Below are 16099 nucleotides of genomic sequence, written 5' to 3' on the forward strand. Positions count from 1 at the left end.
CTCAAAATAAATATATAAATATAAATAAATATAAACATATTTTGTTGTTGTTGGGGTATTGTTTTTTATACCTGGTGATTATGACATCTTCCTGTGTACTATCAAGAAAAGTCATTATCTTTTAGTTGAATGTGTGATCTGATCATTAATAAGAGTGTTGATGAAACTCAGCTGGTGGTTGAACCCCAAACCTCAATCTGAAGTTGTTCACATCCCTGAAGCTCCACCTGGAGAGAGCACAGAGCCCTCAGAGATGTAGTAGACTCATCTGCAGTGAGTCATCGAATCATTTTTGTTGCTGTTGTTAATGTCAAAACTAAGAATTTAATTTGGTAGGCTGTGGATGTAAACACACTATCCATCAACTCCATGATTTGGCCACACATTAAGCCTTTGAATAGTTAGGTTTTACCAATTTTTTATTTTAGCCACCATGGGGAAGAGATAGATAAGAAAATGTGTTTACTTGCATTATCTCATTTTATTCAATCAGACAGACAGACATACACACACAAACACACACAATCTCAATTTTATTTATTTATTTGTTTGTTTGTTTGTTTATTTAATGTTTATTTATTTTTGAGATAGAGCACAAGCAGGGGAGGGAGACACAGAATCCAAAGCAGGCTCTAGGCTCTGAGCTATCAGCCCAGAGCCTGACACAGGGCTCAAATTCATGAACCTCAGGATTATGACCTGAGCTGAAGCCAGATGCTCAACTGACTGAGCCACCCAGGTGCCCCACATTATCTCAGTTTTAAAGAGGTGAGGATCACAGCGCTAACAGAAAACAAAGCTTTTTTCTTTAATTCCCTTTTTCTCTTTCTCTCCTTGTCTTCCATTCCTCTCTCCATCTTTCTGTCTCTACTTTCTTCTTACTCTCTTCTTTTGCTTTCCTCTAACTCACTGTGCCTCTCAACTCTTCATCTCTCCCTCCTTCTGTGCTACTCTTTCTCACTCCATTTCCATCTCTGTACTTCTTATTCTGTTTCCTCTCTCTTTATCTCTTTCTTATTTTCTTATAAGAGAATACCCGGAATGGGAACTCAAACCAGGAGGGATCTCCCTCCTCTCTGTCTCATTCCATGGTAAGAGAGAAGTGGACTTTGGACTTTTCCCAAACATTTCTACTTCTACCCTTAGAGGAGAAGGGGCCTTGGGTTTAGGAAATAAGAGAATTGCCATGTTTTAGTGTGAATCATTTTCTGTAAATGTCCTTAACCATCACCTTCTTCTTGACAATATATTTCCCTGTAGGCCATGGAGAGATGCAGTTTAGCATGAACAGATTCCTGGTCCAGGTTCAGGAATTTCAAGAGATTTGGATGTGAATTAGTGTCCAGGATTTTCAGCTGCCAAACTCTGCTGAAGTCACAAGACCTGGGCTTGAGAACTGTTTTACTTAGTCTCCTCTGTAGGTCTGTGCTCTTCTTCTGTAACGTGGGCATGGTATCTCCTCTCCCTACTTCACCGATGTGTTCTGAGGATCAGATTAGATAGCACAGAAAAAACATTAATTGTAAAAGGATAAAATGATCATGCAATTGTATTATGCTTGATAGATCATTGTATAAGAACAAAAGAAGTCATTAAGAGAGAGAAAAAGTAACCCTCAATGGGGAGAAGTTATTGATGATACACCTATTTAATAAGGACTACTATCTAGAATATATAGAGCACCCCTAAAGATCAATAATAACAAGGGAAAACACTGCAGTAGAAAAATATGCAACAATGTGAACATAACTCCTCAAAAGAGGAGGTCCACATGGCCAGGAAACAAATGAAAAGGGGCTTCACTTTATTAATTATTTGGCACTTCACAGACTATGTCCAAATGGTAAATAAATGCATGAAAATGTGATCAGTTGGAGATCACTTAATCAGAATGTGATACCACCACGATCTCATCAAAATTTCTATAATGTAATAATAATTAATAATAATAATAATAATTCCATAAAAACTGCAATTTGATGAGTATGCAGGGCCACTGGGATACTTCTCATACAATGATGGTAATGGTGTACATTTCTATAGCCACTTTAAAATACTGTTTGGTGGTATCTACTACAATTGAACATATGTACACTCTAGAAGTCAACAATTCACTTCTGAAATTTTCCTATAGAAATTCATATATATATATTTTCACCAAAAGACATGGACAAAAATGTTTGCAGCACAACTATTCATGATGCTTTAAGTAATTAACGAAATGTCCACCGATAGAGGGATATATAAATTGTTCATTTACAAAATGGCATGTGACACAACAATGACACTGAGTGTACTATAACTCCATGCAACCATATGAATGACTGTCTAATGTTGGCTGAAAGAAGTAACACACAAAAGAATTAATATCATGTGATTTCATTTATATAAAATTCCAGAGCAGGCAAATTAATTGTTGGTAATCGAATACAGGATAATTTTCTATCACCTCCTGGGATGGAGGGTAGTGACTGTTGATGGGCCCTCAGGGAGACTTCTGTTGTACTGCTAATATTCTTTTCTTGAGCTGCATAGCTGGTTACAAAGGTGTATTGAATTCTGAAAATTCATCTGGCTGAACACTTATGATATAAGCACTATTCTATATATCTATTATACCTTGATACAAAAGTTAAAAATATTATCCCATAGGTTGTCTTGAGAGTCAGAAATGAGGGAAATTTTTTTCCAGTAGAAATGCATTCTATTTGTCAGAAAGTCTACGCATGGGAAAGAGGAATTATGACCTTCTCTTAGTCAAGGGACAAGTTCAGACTAAGAAAAATAAATGATGTAGATTTGAATTCAGTGAAGAATCAAGGAATTAAAGAAAAGAGAATATTTATGGTATAATCCTGGATTTATGTGTCAACAAGGCTGACTAGAAAATGGAGGAAAAGTGGCTGGCATGAAGTTTTGGTGGAATTCCAATTTAAATAATTTTTTCTTAATTCTGAGATATTGAAAGAGTTTTGTCTCTTACCATGGGGGGTGGCGGGAAGAACAGGTAGAATGACAGAACAGCATGTGGGATCTGAAGTCCAACATGGAGTGAAGGGGAGAAGTGAGATGGAAGAAAGGACAGTTGGGTGCAAAGAATAAAGCCCTCAGTCATGAACTTATTGAGACCTGTAAATTCTTTTTATTAAACAAGACTATCATATGTTATGACAGAAATTAAAGTCAACATCTGTTCTAAGGGTTCTCACAGAACTGGGATTTCACTGAGTTTATGTATTTGTCCACATACACCATATATATGTGCGGTGAGGAATCTTAACTATCCTCACATTAATATGTGGGAAAACTATAATTTTTGTTTTTTAAAGCATCGTTAAAAAACCTGGCGGTCTTCTCTTCCTTCTCAGCCAAAATGGAGTAGTAGATTGCACTCCATTTATGAACCGGCAGTACGTTAACTTGCAGCGTGGGTAGGATTACCATAAATTAAGGCAAAACTACAACGCTAAGCAAAAGAACAGAATGTGTTTGGCAATGGGCTATCCTTGACTTTGTAATCGTTTGTTTTAGTTCTAATCTGCACACTCCAGTAATCTGCCAGCCAAAGAGGCTTGTGAATTAGCAAGGTTTAGCTGTTTATAAAACACATGCATAAATATATGCAGGGACTGTGTTTGCATACAGGGTGTGCATTTATGTGTGCAGATGCATCTGTGTGGGAATGGGCAAAACGCTGGATGTCTTGAAGGGAATGTGAATGTGTGGGTCTGTGTATTGTGTTGAGTGGGCATGTGTGTCAGTGTGTGAGGGGGAGTTGGAGTTGTCACGCACACAGTTGTGCTGGCAAGAATTTTCTCATGAAGAATTGACACAGCCAGAGGTTTGCACAAATGCTTCCCTAGTCTACTCAACCACAATCAGTGTAATCGTAGAGCAGATGGTGATCTTCGGGATCTTTTGTAGAAGACGTCATGGAAAGAAGAGGTGGTATGCTCACAGTCACATGGATAATGGAGAACTACTCCAGAAAATAAGGATACAATGAAGGAATTTTTAAGTCCATGGAGTAACTCTGGCTCTGAGAGTTGTAATCAGAATCAGGTAGGAAGAATCAGGAATTCAGTTGGAAGGTAGGCAGTTCTCATCCAAAGAACTCTTAAGTGTCACTATCTTTATTTGTTTGTTGTGGTAAAATGATGGCCATTGTGTCATTTGCCAGAGCCTCTCGAGACTAAAGACTGAAACACAGGGAAATATATAAGGAGACATTTTGGTATGTTTATTTAAGAGATCCTGGTATTTACAGGGTGTGCACATACCAGTGTCCCTATATGTGTCTATACATGGCTTTAGGTATACAGAACTAAGTGGTAACAATATACTCTGAGGTCGATAAGTAACCTTCCTTCCATGCTTACTTATGCATTAAATTCCCCTAGTAAGAGGAAACATCTTTTCCTTCTCTGCATGACAGGGGTTAGCAATTGGTCTCCCTAGGAAGCTTGGAGTCATCTGAAGGGATAAGAAACTGATTTTTGTAATCCTTCCCAAGAAGATTACTGAAAACTGGAGAAACAAAAGAGTGTGAGAAGAAACAGGAATGTGGGAAGTATAAAAAAGAGAAGGGCTCATGAGCTAAGTTTCACTGTTGCTGAATTTGCTGAGCATTGGCTGTGTGTTATGTGGTGTGTGTGTGTGTGTGTGTGTGTGTGTGTGTGTGTTGGGCATGTACACACATGAACACATATTGAATATATAAATTACCAGCACATTTTCTCTGTTGTGAAGTAGTTAAGTGCCAAGATATAGGTGGTTCTTGGAAGTACTTACAGAACATATGCTGTGCTATTCCACCATCTGTAGCCTAGGACTTTGGACCAGATTCTGTTGCTTTGCTTTGGGGCAAGGAAAAAGGAAATGAGCAGATTTCTCCCTCATTTGTGACTCCTCTGCCCAACCAGCTGAGTTCTGTGACTCTAACCTTGCATGGGTCTAGTTCGCTCTTCTCCCTGGGGTGCACTAGAAACTTGATGTTTAAAGTTAAGAAATGACTCTGTTCTCACCTGAGGGGGAAAGTTTTACCCTTGCAGACAACACTGTGGAAGCATTTGTGCTCAACAGTGTGTTTGTCCAAATTCTTCAAATATGCCATGTTTTTTCCTTCCTTCAGGACTTCATGAATTCCACTCCCAACTGCAATTGCCTTCCTTGCCTTGATGATATAGTCTATCTAAGACTAATCTGATCATTGTCTACCCATAGCTTTTGCAACAGAATCTAAACTCTTAATTTAGCTACATCAAACTGTTCATGGCCAGATTCTGCCTACCTTTGCTGACTCATGTCTCACTACTATTATATCTGTTCTGTTGTCCCTACCACTTGGATGTATGTGAAGTTACACCAACTTGCCACTCTCTAGGATGCCAAATATGTTATTTCTTCTGCCTGGAGGGATGAAGGGCAGTAGACATCCCTCCTACAACCCCTGCTCCACCAAGCCCTGATGCTACCACAACAGGCTCTTATAACACTGTGAGGCTTCAAGCTCTCCTGGTGAGACATAGAAAGAGAAATATTTTCATTTGTCCTCCAAGATAAGGAGGTTTTTTTTTTTTAAATGAGAACACTGAGGGGAAAACAGAGAAAAAAGCATGCAACAAAAAGTAGATTTTATTAAATTATACAAAATGGGTTCCTTATTAAAATAACTTGCCCCAAAGACTTAGCTATCCCAGTTTTCTGCAATCCTGCCTTGGCTGAACCAGGGAATAAACAGATTTCCTGAGACCTTGGCCAGTATTCTGCCACTGTCTTGGGAGGTTTTCTCCTTCGCTCTAGGGGACATTGCTGATTCATATTGCTTCGTTCTGGAAATTTGAAAAGGGCAATCAGATGTTACACTGCATGATTTTTCATCTCCATGCTCTCACAGAGGGCTGCAATGAGGGCATTGAGTGAGGTGACCTCCAGGATTAGCCCTCCCTGGGTCTCTCTCCCTAGCAGCCTCCCTTGCTGAATTTTTAGCCCTTGCAGCTGAAACTTTGCTTTTCACTCATCCTCAGGGTGATTCTGGCATGACAAGACTTGGAGTAGAGGAAGCACACTTCGCAATTAATTATGATCTGGGACCTCTTAATGACGCAGCTTGTCAGATGGCAGCAGTGATGTGAATGGAGACTTGAAGCACCACTTGTGGGGTGATAAGCTCCATTCAGCTCTTGGCTGTCTCTTGGTTGCCATGGCAACATCCTTGCTTTAGGGCTCTGTGTCTATGTGAGGGGTTGCAGCGACGAATTTATGGCAGCCTTTGGGAGTCAGTCCTGAAGCTGAAGGACCACTCTCCTAACCCCCAAGAGACAGCGGTTTCTCTGCTATATCGGTAAAAAGGGAGAATGCGACATTGCCATTTTGAAGCTGTTAGTTTGTGTGGTTCAAAAGCATAGTTGAATGCTAGGTTGAAAGGAGCTGGAAAGTAGAAGAGAAGAACAGGGGTTCTCAGCTGCTCAGGCCTGGCGTTAGTGGCAGTGAGGAGTGAGTTCCGGTTTCAGACAGTAAATAACTTGGGAAGCTTTGATGCGCTGAGGTGTCGTCTGGAATGCTGGGTGATGGAGCAGAGCTGGCTTTCTAACTCATGTTTGCCCTGTACTGGTGGTTTTCCGGATGGGTCCTGTCTCTTGCTTGCTTTCATACATTTATATGAACTCCTTCTTTTCCCAGTCCATAGGAATCCCCGCTGCATTCCAGCTCTAGTGCAGGGCCATGTTTACTGAGCTGGTACTTTTTGTTTAGCATTATTGAAGTACAATTGACAATTAAACTTACTTATATTTAAGGTGTACAGCTTGAGGTCTTGATACGTATACACATTGTGAGATGAAGTCTGTGGGGAGGCCTGCAAGGCATGTCGAGGGTGAACACTTTGCCTGGGTAATGGGGTGGCCTCTGCATCATGCTCCCCCTCATTGTGACCTCTCTCTTAACACAGGATGTCTGTACTTTAAAATATTTAGAGGACAGTTTATTTATCCAATCCCTGTTAGGGAGAGAATAATAAGAGTTCGGAAAAATATTTTAAGTATTTCTAAATGGGAAGTGGCATTCAATAAGGAAGGGCACAATTAGTGAAAAATGGTGTTGAAACAGGTTTCTGAGGACAGTGATGACTGCTACTTGGAGGACATTTGTTTCACTCTATGCAGTGAGATAAGGAGGGAATGCAGGTCAGGATGTGGACAGAGATGAATTGCTCCATGTACTGCAAGGAGCAGAATTAGAAATTCAGGGACATTCCAGAATGGAGGCAAGAATCGGATAGTAATCTAGAAGCTAGAAACAGAGATATGTGATAGGTTATAATCCTGCCCAATGCTTCCTTAAGATTAGTCCTGTGTTCTCTTATGAATTAATCTTTGGCATGATACCTGGTGTACTTTTCATAAGCCAGGATAGCAATAATGACACCTTCTAAGTCTATAATGTGAAGTAGTTTCCTTGCATTATCTCACTTATACTAGCAGGTCAAGATGGTTTTGCCTGCTTTCTAGATGAGGACACATCCGGCATGTTTATTAGATAAAAACACCTAATTTCAACAAGTGTTATTTCCAAGTGTAAAAATCCATTTATGTGGACATTCTCAGACATAAAAATTATATTAAATTTATGTATGATTTATTTTTTCAGCAACATATATTCCTTTTTAAAAGAATAAAAGTGAGTGCTTAGACCTAAGGCAGCACAGGCATGGGCAAATTCAGGTTATAGGGTTATTGTATCATAGAAGCCAAGGGTCACCTTCCACTCAAGGATTAGCTTCAAGTCTAGTGTGGAATTTACTGGGGTATCTGCTCTTCTCAGCTGCACTTAAACACTGTGAATCCTGCCTTCTTGTTCACTGTCAGCCCTGCCCTGGAATCCTTATTCTGGTCTCTTCAAGTCTCAATAAGTATTTTCTTGTCTTATAATTAGGAGAAGATGATATATAGTTCCTGCTCTTGGGAATAAGATTCTCAATCTCATAGATTAATTTGCTACTCTTTTCAGAGTACATATTGTTTTCTAGAAAAGGGATTTGGGGAAATTATACTGGAGTCATCTTGCTGCTGACAGAATGAGTCAAATTTTAGAACACTGCCCTGCTTTTGGTGACTGGCTGGTAGAGCACCCACGAAGCTTGCCGTAAGCATAGCCATTAGGTTTTACACATCATTTTAGAACAGTCTTGCTTGCTGGAATTTTCTAGTTACAGATAGTAATTTTACCTTTGGGTTCTCCAATTAGGTTATAGATGGGGGGGTCTCATAATATTTCTCAAAAACCATAAAAACTCAAATACTTTCAGAGGTCTCTTATGAAGAAGGCAAGGTATAGTGAAGACAATGAGGACTATGGAAAACATGCAATAAATTTATATATAAGTACATATGCATATAAATACACACACACACACACACATATATATATATATATATATATATATATATATATATATATATACACACACACACATATATGAGAGAAACACTGTACCTTCCAAACTAACAAATCTATAGTCATAAGGAGTCCAAAGATCTTTAGTCTAAAAACCTCTGAATATTACTTGGACTATAAATTACTCAGAAGTTGAAAAAGAAAAAAAAAATTGATTCTTTAGTCTGCAATGAATCTTATAGATTGATGCTCACTATATTCTTTTGAAGTCTCCTTAGCCCACTGAGACCCTGGTGAGAACCTTGAACACACACTATTCAGAGCCAGGGATCAGAAATGGGCATTACAGGAAGACATATTTCTGTCTCTGAGCCTCTGGTCACCAAGAAGGAGATGTGGCTTTGGACAATGACACTGATGACTCAAGGTCAGAGTAGAATCAATGCCTTAACCAGTTATTCAGTATAGTAAAAATTCATAATTTAGAACAGATTATTAAGAGAATGGCTTGGAGTAAAATATGTTTGTGTCTGAAGATTGTCTTACTGAGTTTGTGTTAAATATGCTGATTGTACATGTCATTTTGAGCCATTGGATTTCTCTTTTTCACATTTAGATTCATACCTTCAATAGGGTATATTACAGCTTCAACCCAACTGCTATCAGATTCTACATTGGGAATTTGGTTGAGATAAGAGGTTATCAAGTAAACAATTAGAATCATGAGGGAGTAGAGAAGGTGTTCTTCTAGTGGTGTTGCTTCAGGGGATATGTTTGTTAGCACTTGGCTTTGTTGAAATGTGCACAATATATTTGGGAGATCTTGAGAGGCTTTTTAAAGTTTAATTGCTGCAAATCTCTTGTTATCATGCTTTCCTGTGAGATTTACACAGCCCTAAATGCTTTCCAGTATGAAAATTATTCTTTCCTATATTGTTTTGCCTGAAAAAGTAGAGTGTGATGAGCTATAGGAAAGAACAGCCTTCATTCTGTAGAGTCAGTAAGAGAGTGTGTGTTAGTTTGCTACAACTGCCATAACAGCATACCACTGACTGGGAATCATAAAAAACAAACTATTATTTTCACAGCTCTGGAGACTTGAAGTTCAAGTTCAAAGCTTTGGCAGCCCTGGTCTTTTCTGAGACCTCTCTCCTTGGCTTGCAGATGGCTGACTTCTCCCTGTGTCTCACATGGTCTTTCTCTCTTTTGAGATATCCCTGGTATCTCTTTACATGTCCCAATTTCCTTTTCTTGTAATGACATTAGACAGTTGGATTAGGGGCCAACTAAAGGCTTTGTTTTAAGGTGATCACCTGTTTCAAGTTCTCATATCCGAATACATTCACTTTCTGAGGTCCTTCCATTTAGGGCTTCAACAAAGGAATTTTCAGGAGATGGAATTCAGCCCATAAAAAACATAAGTGCTTTTAGGGTTGGACCAAATGGTGGGTAAGGCCCCTTTTTAGACATATAATTGTAGGATTCTCTAATTCTAGAACTTGATTTACCTTTGACTTTTGAAAAATCAGACCTTAATAGAAAGCTGGTTTTCTTTTTTTTTTTTTTAATTTTTTTTAACGTTTATTTATTTTTGAGACAGAGAGAGACAGAGCATGAACGGGGGAGGGGCAGAGAGAGAGGGAGACACAGAATCAGAAGCAGGCTCCAGGCTCTGAGCCATCAGCCCAGAGCCCGATGTGGGGCTCGAACTCACGGACTGTGAGATCGTGACCTGAGCTGAAGTCGGATGCTTAACCGACTGAGCCACCCAGGCGCCCCAAAAGCTGGTTTTCTATCTCTTTTTCATGCACTGTGGTGGCCAAATAGCACCAGCTTCCCGCAAAGAATCAAATTCAGACATGCCCTCCTATTTTATGACCAAAATGTCTCCCCACTCTCAACATCATCCCCATTCACAACCTGCTCTAGTTCTTTTCTTAATCATAAAAACTATCAATAGGGACAATACAAATACAAGTTACTAAGGAGAGAGGAGCAGCTGCTAAATACAATTTCCTTTAAGGGAACTGCACCTGTTGACACATCCTCATGAGAAATGATGCCTCCAGAGCAGAAGCAGAATAGAGATTTAAGAGAAAAATTCTAGGGTAAAATTCTACTGACTTGACTTCTAGATTTTCTGCTTCTATGGATGGTGGAGCCATTAGCAGAGATCACTAGTAAAGGAGTGATGTTATTTTAAGTTATCTAAAGACATTTGTGCATGCACACACACACACACACACACACACACATATGTATAGTTCCCTACTGACACATTTTCAACTGTGCCAACTAAGCAGAACTTTTGCATTCTTTCAAAGAATCCTAGTCACAGAGCTTGACTTCTTGAATGGTTAACAGAAGCATAGCCTCAGGCTAAGGTGCCTAAGAGCATTTCTGTTTTAAATGGAAAATGGATAAATGCAAGAACTGGACCATATGTAAACACATGACATTTATATCTTAGACAAAATAATCTCTGTCAAGAAAAAGAATCCTATAGCAAAGAATCCAGCATATAGAATTAAATAGTATATGAATTAAATCAAAAGACTACCAATTGTGCAATGTTTTAGTTCTTTTGTACAATTCCTTTTTATCAAAAGGATAGTGCTCACTACTCCTCAGTAACTAATTAACAATAAATAATGTGTGGAAAAGGTTGAGAAATAAAACATTCATAGTGAGCATTTCATTATGTGATTAAAGATCATTAGATGCATTAACTGACTTACTAATGAATGCATTGTTAATTACTTGTTAGTATTTTATCCAGTCACATTACTTAGAATACTGCTGACTTTTGTGAGGAGATATGTTGGCAGTAAAAAGTGGAAATATTGGGCTACTTCTAGAGAAACAGCAAACCTATGAAGTTCCCCTTCTAAGATTATATCAATATTCCTTTCTGAATTATTAAGCAAAAACCATCAATGTAAATTGACTTTTGATATTTAGACTCACTAAAAGCAGAAAATGTGTTGATCCTCTGAGGCTAAAAGGATGAATTTCTGCATGTGTGCATTACACATTACAGCATTACAAGTTTACTGCTAAACTTACTTTAACCGTATTCTTCATTCTGTAAGATGGAGTTCAAAGGTTGATGATACTAGGTTTCAATATTGCCAGATCCACAGTTGGACCATTTAGGTATAGTATAAGCTTAACCATAGAATAACCCATCTCATCCAACATGTATAGAACATTTCTGTTTCATTCAAGAGTCTGAGAAATTGTCTTTGTTGAGACATGGTGAAGTAGATAACTATAGCAGATGCCTAACCAACCTCCATGTAACAAACTCATCAGAATATTTAGTTCAGCACTCCATTTGTAAACATACTGAGCAGTGTCCAGGCACTCTTATCTTGTGGCCCACAGGCTCTGCACCCCTGTTCTTGTGCCTATCTGCTCTCACCACTGGTGCTAAGCTTATCATGAGTCCGTAAATGTATTTATGTCAGTTGCCCTTGCCATTGTAATCGCATAACTCAATTAAATATTATATGTCAATGGACCATGAATGCAAAGAAAAAAAATGTTTCAGATTGTTTTTCTGAGAAGGTGAGGTGCTAAAAAAATTAGTTGTGAAATTAGGTGTGGTTAGATAATTATAAAGGTAGAGGACATTTTGTAAAATCCTAGAATTCTGGGCTCAGATCATCTCTCTAGAGACTTTGCATTCTTACCCTTACTTAAAGACACCCCCAAAAATGGAATAGTAGACCATGCATCATAAATGTGACTTTTGTTAAGAAAACTGTGAAACTCTAATCAAAGGATGTGAACATGAAGAAGAAACCTTGGCCCTACATCATAAACATAGCTGATGAATGTACTCTTACATATCTTAAGAGAAAACAAGACATTTAGGCAGTAAACATGTTTTTTTCTTAAGCAATGAACGTGTTTTTTAATGATTCTCTGCTTTACAGATTTTTTTTCTGATTAATTGGTCAGTTACTGACTCTGCACTACATAGAAGAACTTTGATTGCTTATGAGGAATGAAAAAGCAGTGTACATTACATTTAAAATATAACCTAACTTTAAAAAAATATACTTGCAAGCATGTATGTATATCTGTAGAAAAAGTTAGGCAAGAATATTAATATTTAATGTTGGGGGTATGTTTATGCTAGTCTTTTATTTTCTTTGTTATATTTTTCTATATTAAATTTTCCCATAATTCATTCCCATTACTTTTATAATGAGATGATAAAATGCTAAGTGATTTTTAAAAATATTTTATTTTAATTTATTTTAATTTACTTATTTTGAGAGGAAGAGGGGTAGAGAGCAAGCAGGGAAATGGCAGAGAGAGAAGGAGACAGAGAATCTTAAGCAGGATCCACACGGGCAGCACAGAGCCCAATGCAGGGCTTGATCTCAGGAACCATGAGGTCATGACCTGAGCTGAAACCAATAGTCAGACACTTAACTGACTCAGCACCCATGTGCCTCAAGATTTAACTTTTTAAATAATCTCTGCATCCAACGAGGAGTTTGAGCTCACAACCCCAAGATCAAGTGTCACATACTCTGCCAACTGAGGCAGCTCGGTGCCCCATCACTAAATGCTTCCTAATGCACTATGTTTTTGCTGCTTTGTCCCTATCCTCATATCTCCACCAGAGGCATAAGCCATTCCTGAGAGTAAGGCTGATCTGGGCTGCTTCTTGAATGATGTAAAGGGGCTTAACTGCTAAAAGACCCTTTTTAACGTGTATTCATTCACTTGGGCTCTTCTTGGTCCAAGGAACAATTTAGAGCCAGTCTGTGTGTATTCTAGAGGTATAGTGTTTCCTTTCCTGTGTTTAGCCCAAATAACCATGGTTTGGCTGAGTAATTGCAGTTGTAGAGAATGAAAGAATTTTAAATCTCAGCAACATTTACAAACATTTCAAATTGGTGGTAGTTTACATACATCTCCTTGCACCCATGTTCTGAAAAAAATTGACTTTAGTTGAACACGTACTTTGAAACTGCATTTGTGGAGTTTTTGTTTGTTTGTTTGTTTGTTTAGTCACTGTTGAATGAATAGGGAAAGAAGTGTCTTGTTTGTTGATGTCAGGAAGATGAGGTAAACACCTACCACTAAAGCTGAAAACTCAGAGGAAGAAGACAAAACTCTAGAAAGGCTTTAAAAGGAGGTAACACAGAGGCTTTGTTACCTTGGTTTCGTGACTCTTGCTGTATAAAGCACACAAGGAACCAGAGCCTCAAAGACAGCACACAAGGCATCTAAAACTCTGCCCAGAGCATTCTAAGTTTTGCCAGTCACTGATAAGTGACAGATGGATGTGTGTTTATTTTCAGTATGTCTTGTCTGATTATGTTTACATCTGAATTTATTATTTTGGTTAGATAAAATTTAGTTTAATTTTAATTGTGCTGTGATGTGCTGGCATTTTTCTTTTGTAGGGCACTTATAATATTTTTTTTCTATGATACAATATCATCATGTCTTTGCATCAGATTTGGACAGATGGGAGGAAACAAGAAGAGTGAGTTTAGGGGTCTAGGCTACCCCACAGTCATTCAGTCTGTGCTCCTTGAGTATGCTAACACTGTCCCTGGGGCTTCTCATCACCTTTGTGTGGGCTGCAGTCTGCCCTATCTATAGTTGAGTATGAGAATAAAAGTGTTACTTAACTGAAGTGAGCATATAGGTATACATAATTTACAAATGTTCCCTTGCATGGTCTTCACCATTGAGAAAATTGAGGCTCTGTTGAGTTTAAAGTCAATTGTCTGATGGTCACAATTACATGGCTGAGATGGGTGATAGCCAGAGTTTCAATTTAGTCCAGCTGTGAAGGTTCTAAGAGACTAGTTCCACATTTGAGGGGTTGCTACACCTGTCTGGACCTGTCCCTTCGTACATAGCTCGATTGTTCACACAGGGAGCAGAGAGCACAGAAAAGTCAACCATACACATCAATCCTCAACTTGGGATTTCACTCTGCATCTGTTCTACTTCTTGGGTCTTTGTCTCTACATATTAGCTCTTCTTGTTTACATTGAACTATGAAAAACATTGTCTGGTAGTATTTTTTTTCTTTTAAAAAAATAACAAGGTATAATTCACATATAATGTCTATATTTTAGCTGTATAGTTAAGTGAACTTTGACAAACATATATAACGATTCAACTACTATCCTAATCTAACATGTAAAACATTTCCCTTTTTCCAAATATTCCTTCATGCCACTTTGTAGTCAATCACCACACTCTCGTCTCTAACTTTCACTCTGATGTCTAGCACCATGAAATGATTTTGCCTAGTGTAAATTTCATTTGGACCAGAATTGTAGAGTGTATAATTTTTGTCTGATTTATTTGACTCAATAAAATGTCTATAAGGTTCAATATGTTTCATGTCTCATTTTTATTGCCCAGTAATTTTCCACTGTCCAAATATATCTCAATTTGTTTCTCCATTTTCCTATCAATGGACATTTAGTTTTTGTACTTTGGGGCTGGTATGCATAAAGTTGCCATGAACATTCACATAGCAGTCTTTCTGTGAACATGTTACTTCATTTCTCTTGGGTAAATACCTGGGGATGAAATTAAGTCATGGGGAAGGTATGCTGTAATATTTATAAGAAACTGTGTGCTGTTTTCCAACATAATGGTACCATTTTACATTCCCACAAGCAACACATGAAGATTTCACATCTTTGCCAGTATTTAATATTAGACATTGTTTTCAATTGTAGATGTTCTAGTTGGGTGTGAAGAGGCATCACATTGTGGTTTTAATTAACGTTTCCCTGATGTCTTATGATGCCCAGGCAATTTTCATGTGTGTTATGTCCATTAATATATATTTTTGTTGGTGTTAAAATGTCTGTTCAAGTCTTATCCTAATCTAAATGGAAAAATAAGTTGTTATTGAGTTTTTAGAGTTCTTTACATATTTGGGATTCAAATCCTTTGCCATGTATATGTACTGTGATTATTTTCACCCAGTTTGTAGTTTGTGTTGACTTGTTTTTTTTTTTTTTAGTTTATTTTTGAGGTGGGGGGGAGTAAGGAATTGGCAGAGAGACAGAGAATACCAAGCAGGCTCCATGCTGTCAGTGCAGAGCCCAACGTGGGGCTGGAACCCACAAACTGTGAGATCATGACCTGAGCCAAAATCAAGAGTCAGTTGCTTAACCAGCAGAACCACCCAGGAACCCTTGTAGTGACTTTTAAGTACCCTTTTTTCTCTTTATTGCATTCTCCGCACCATTGTGCTGCCTACTCAGTGAGCATTCTTAACTCACACAACTCCTTTCTCCCCTGAATGCTCCCCTGAATAATGCACTGGGGAGCTAGGTGCTAGTAACATCTAAGAGAGAAGTCCTTGTTCCAGGGAGCATCTTGCAGCCACAGAGTCATATGCCCTCCTCTTGCACCTCTTTGCTCTCCTCACCAGGAATCTGACATGGTCCTAAAATCAAATGTGGCTTAAATATTTCAGGTCCCCGCTTCTTTCTCCCTTTACCTTATGATTACTTCCAAATGCTAATGATCAAATGAATGGAATCTTGGAGATTTTGTGATAATCTGATTTTTTAATAACTACTTCTGCCAATCTGGTGACTAATACCACTACTAGAACGCACAACACATCTTGGTTCATTTATGCTGTGTACCTGTCCTAAGGGGGGATGGAGCCATGGAATTCAGGAACAGTAACTTCAAA

General features: G+C 38.3%; 1 long non-coding RNA gene across 2 annotated transcripts in view; it reads right to left on the reverse strand.

The window, feature by feature from the left end:
• Positions 1–654: 654 nt before the first annotated feature.
• The window catches only part of LOC123579762, a 93049-nt gene continuing 77604 nt past the window's right edge, over positions 655–16099 (reverse strand). For both annotated transcript variants that reach the window (XR_006702936.1, XR_006702937.1), the window contains exon 3: positions 655–1483. This is a non-coding gene — a long non-coding RNA (uncharacterized LOC123579762). The remainder of the gene's footprint in view (positions 1484–16099) is intronic.

Source organism: Leopardus geoffroyi, chromosome A3 (assembly GCF_018350155.1).
Source record: "Leopardus geoffroyi isolate Oge1 chromosome A3, O.geoffroyi_Oge1_pat1.0, whole genome shotgun sequence".
NCBI lineage: Eukaryota > Metazoa > Chordata > Mammalia > Carnivora > Felidae > Leopardus > Leopardus geoffroyi.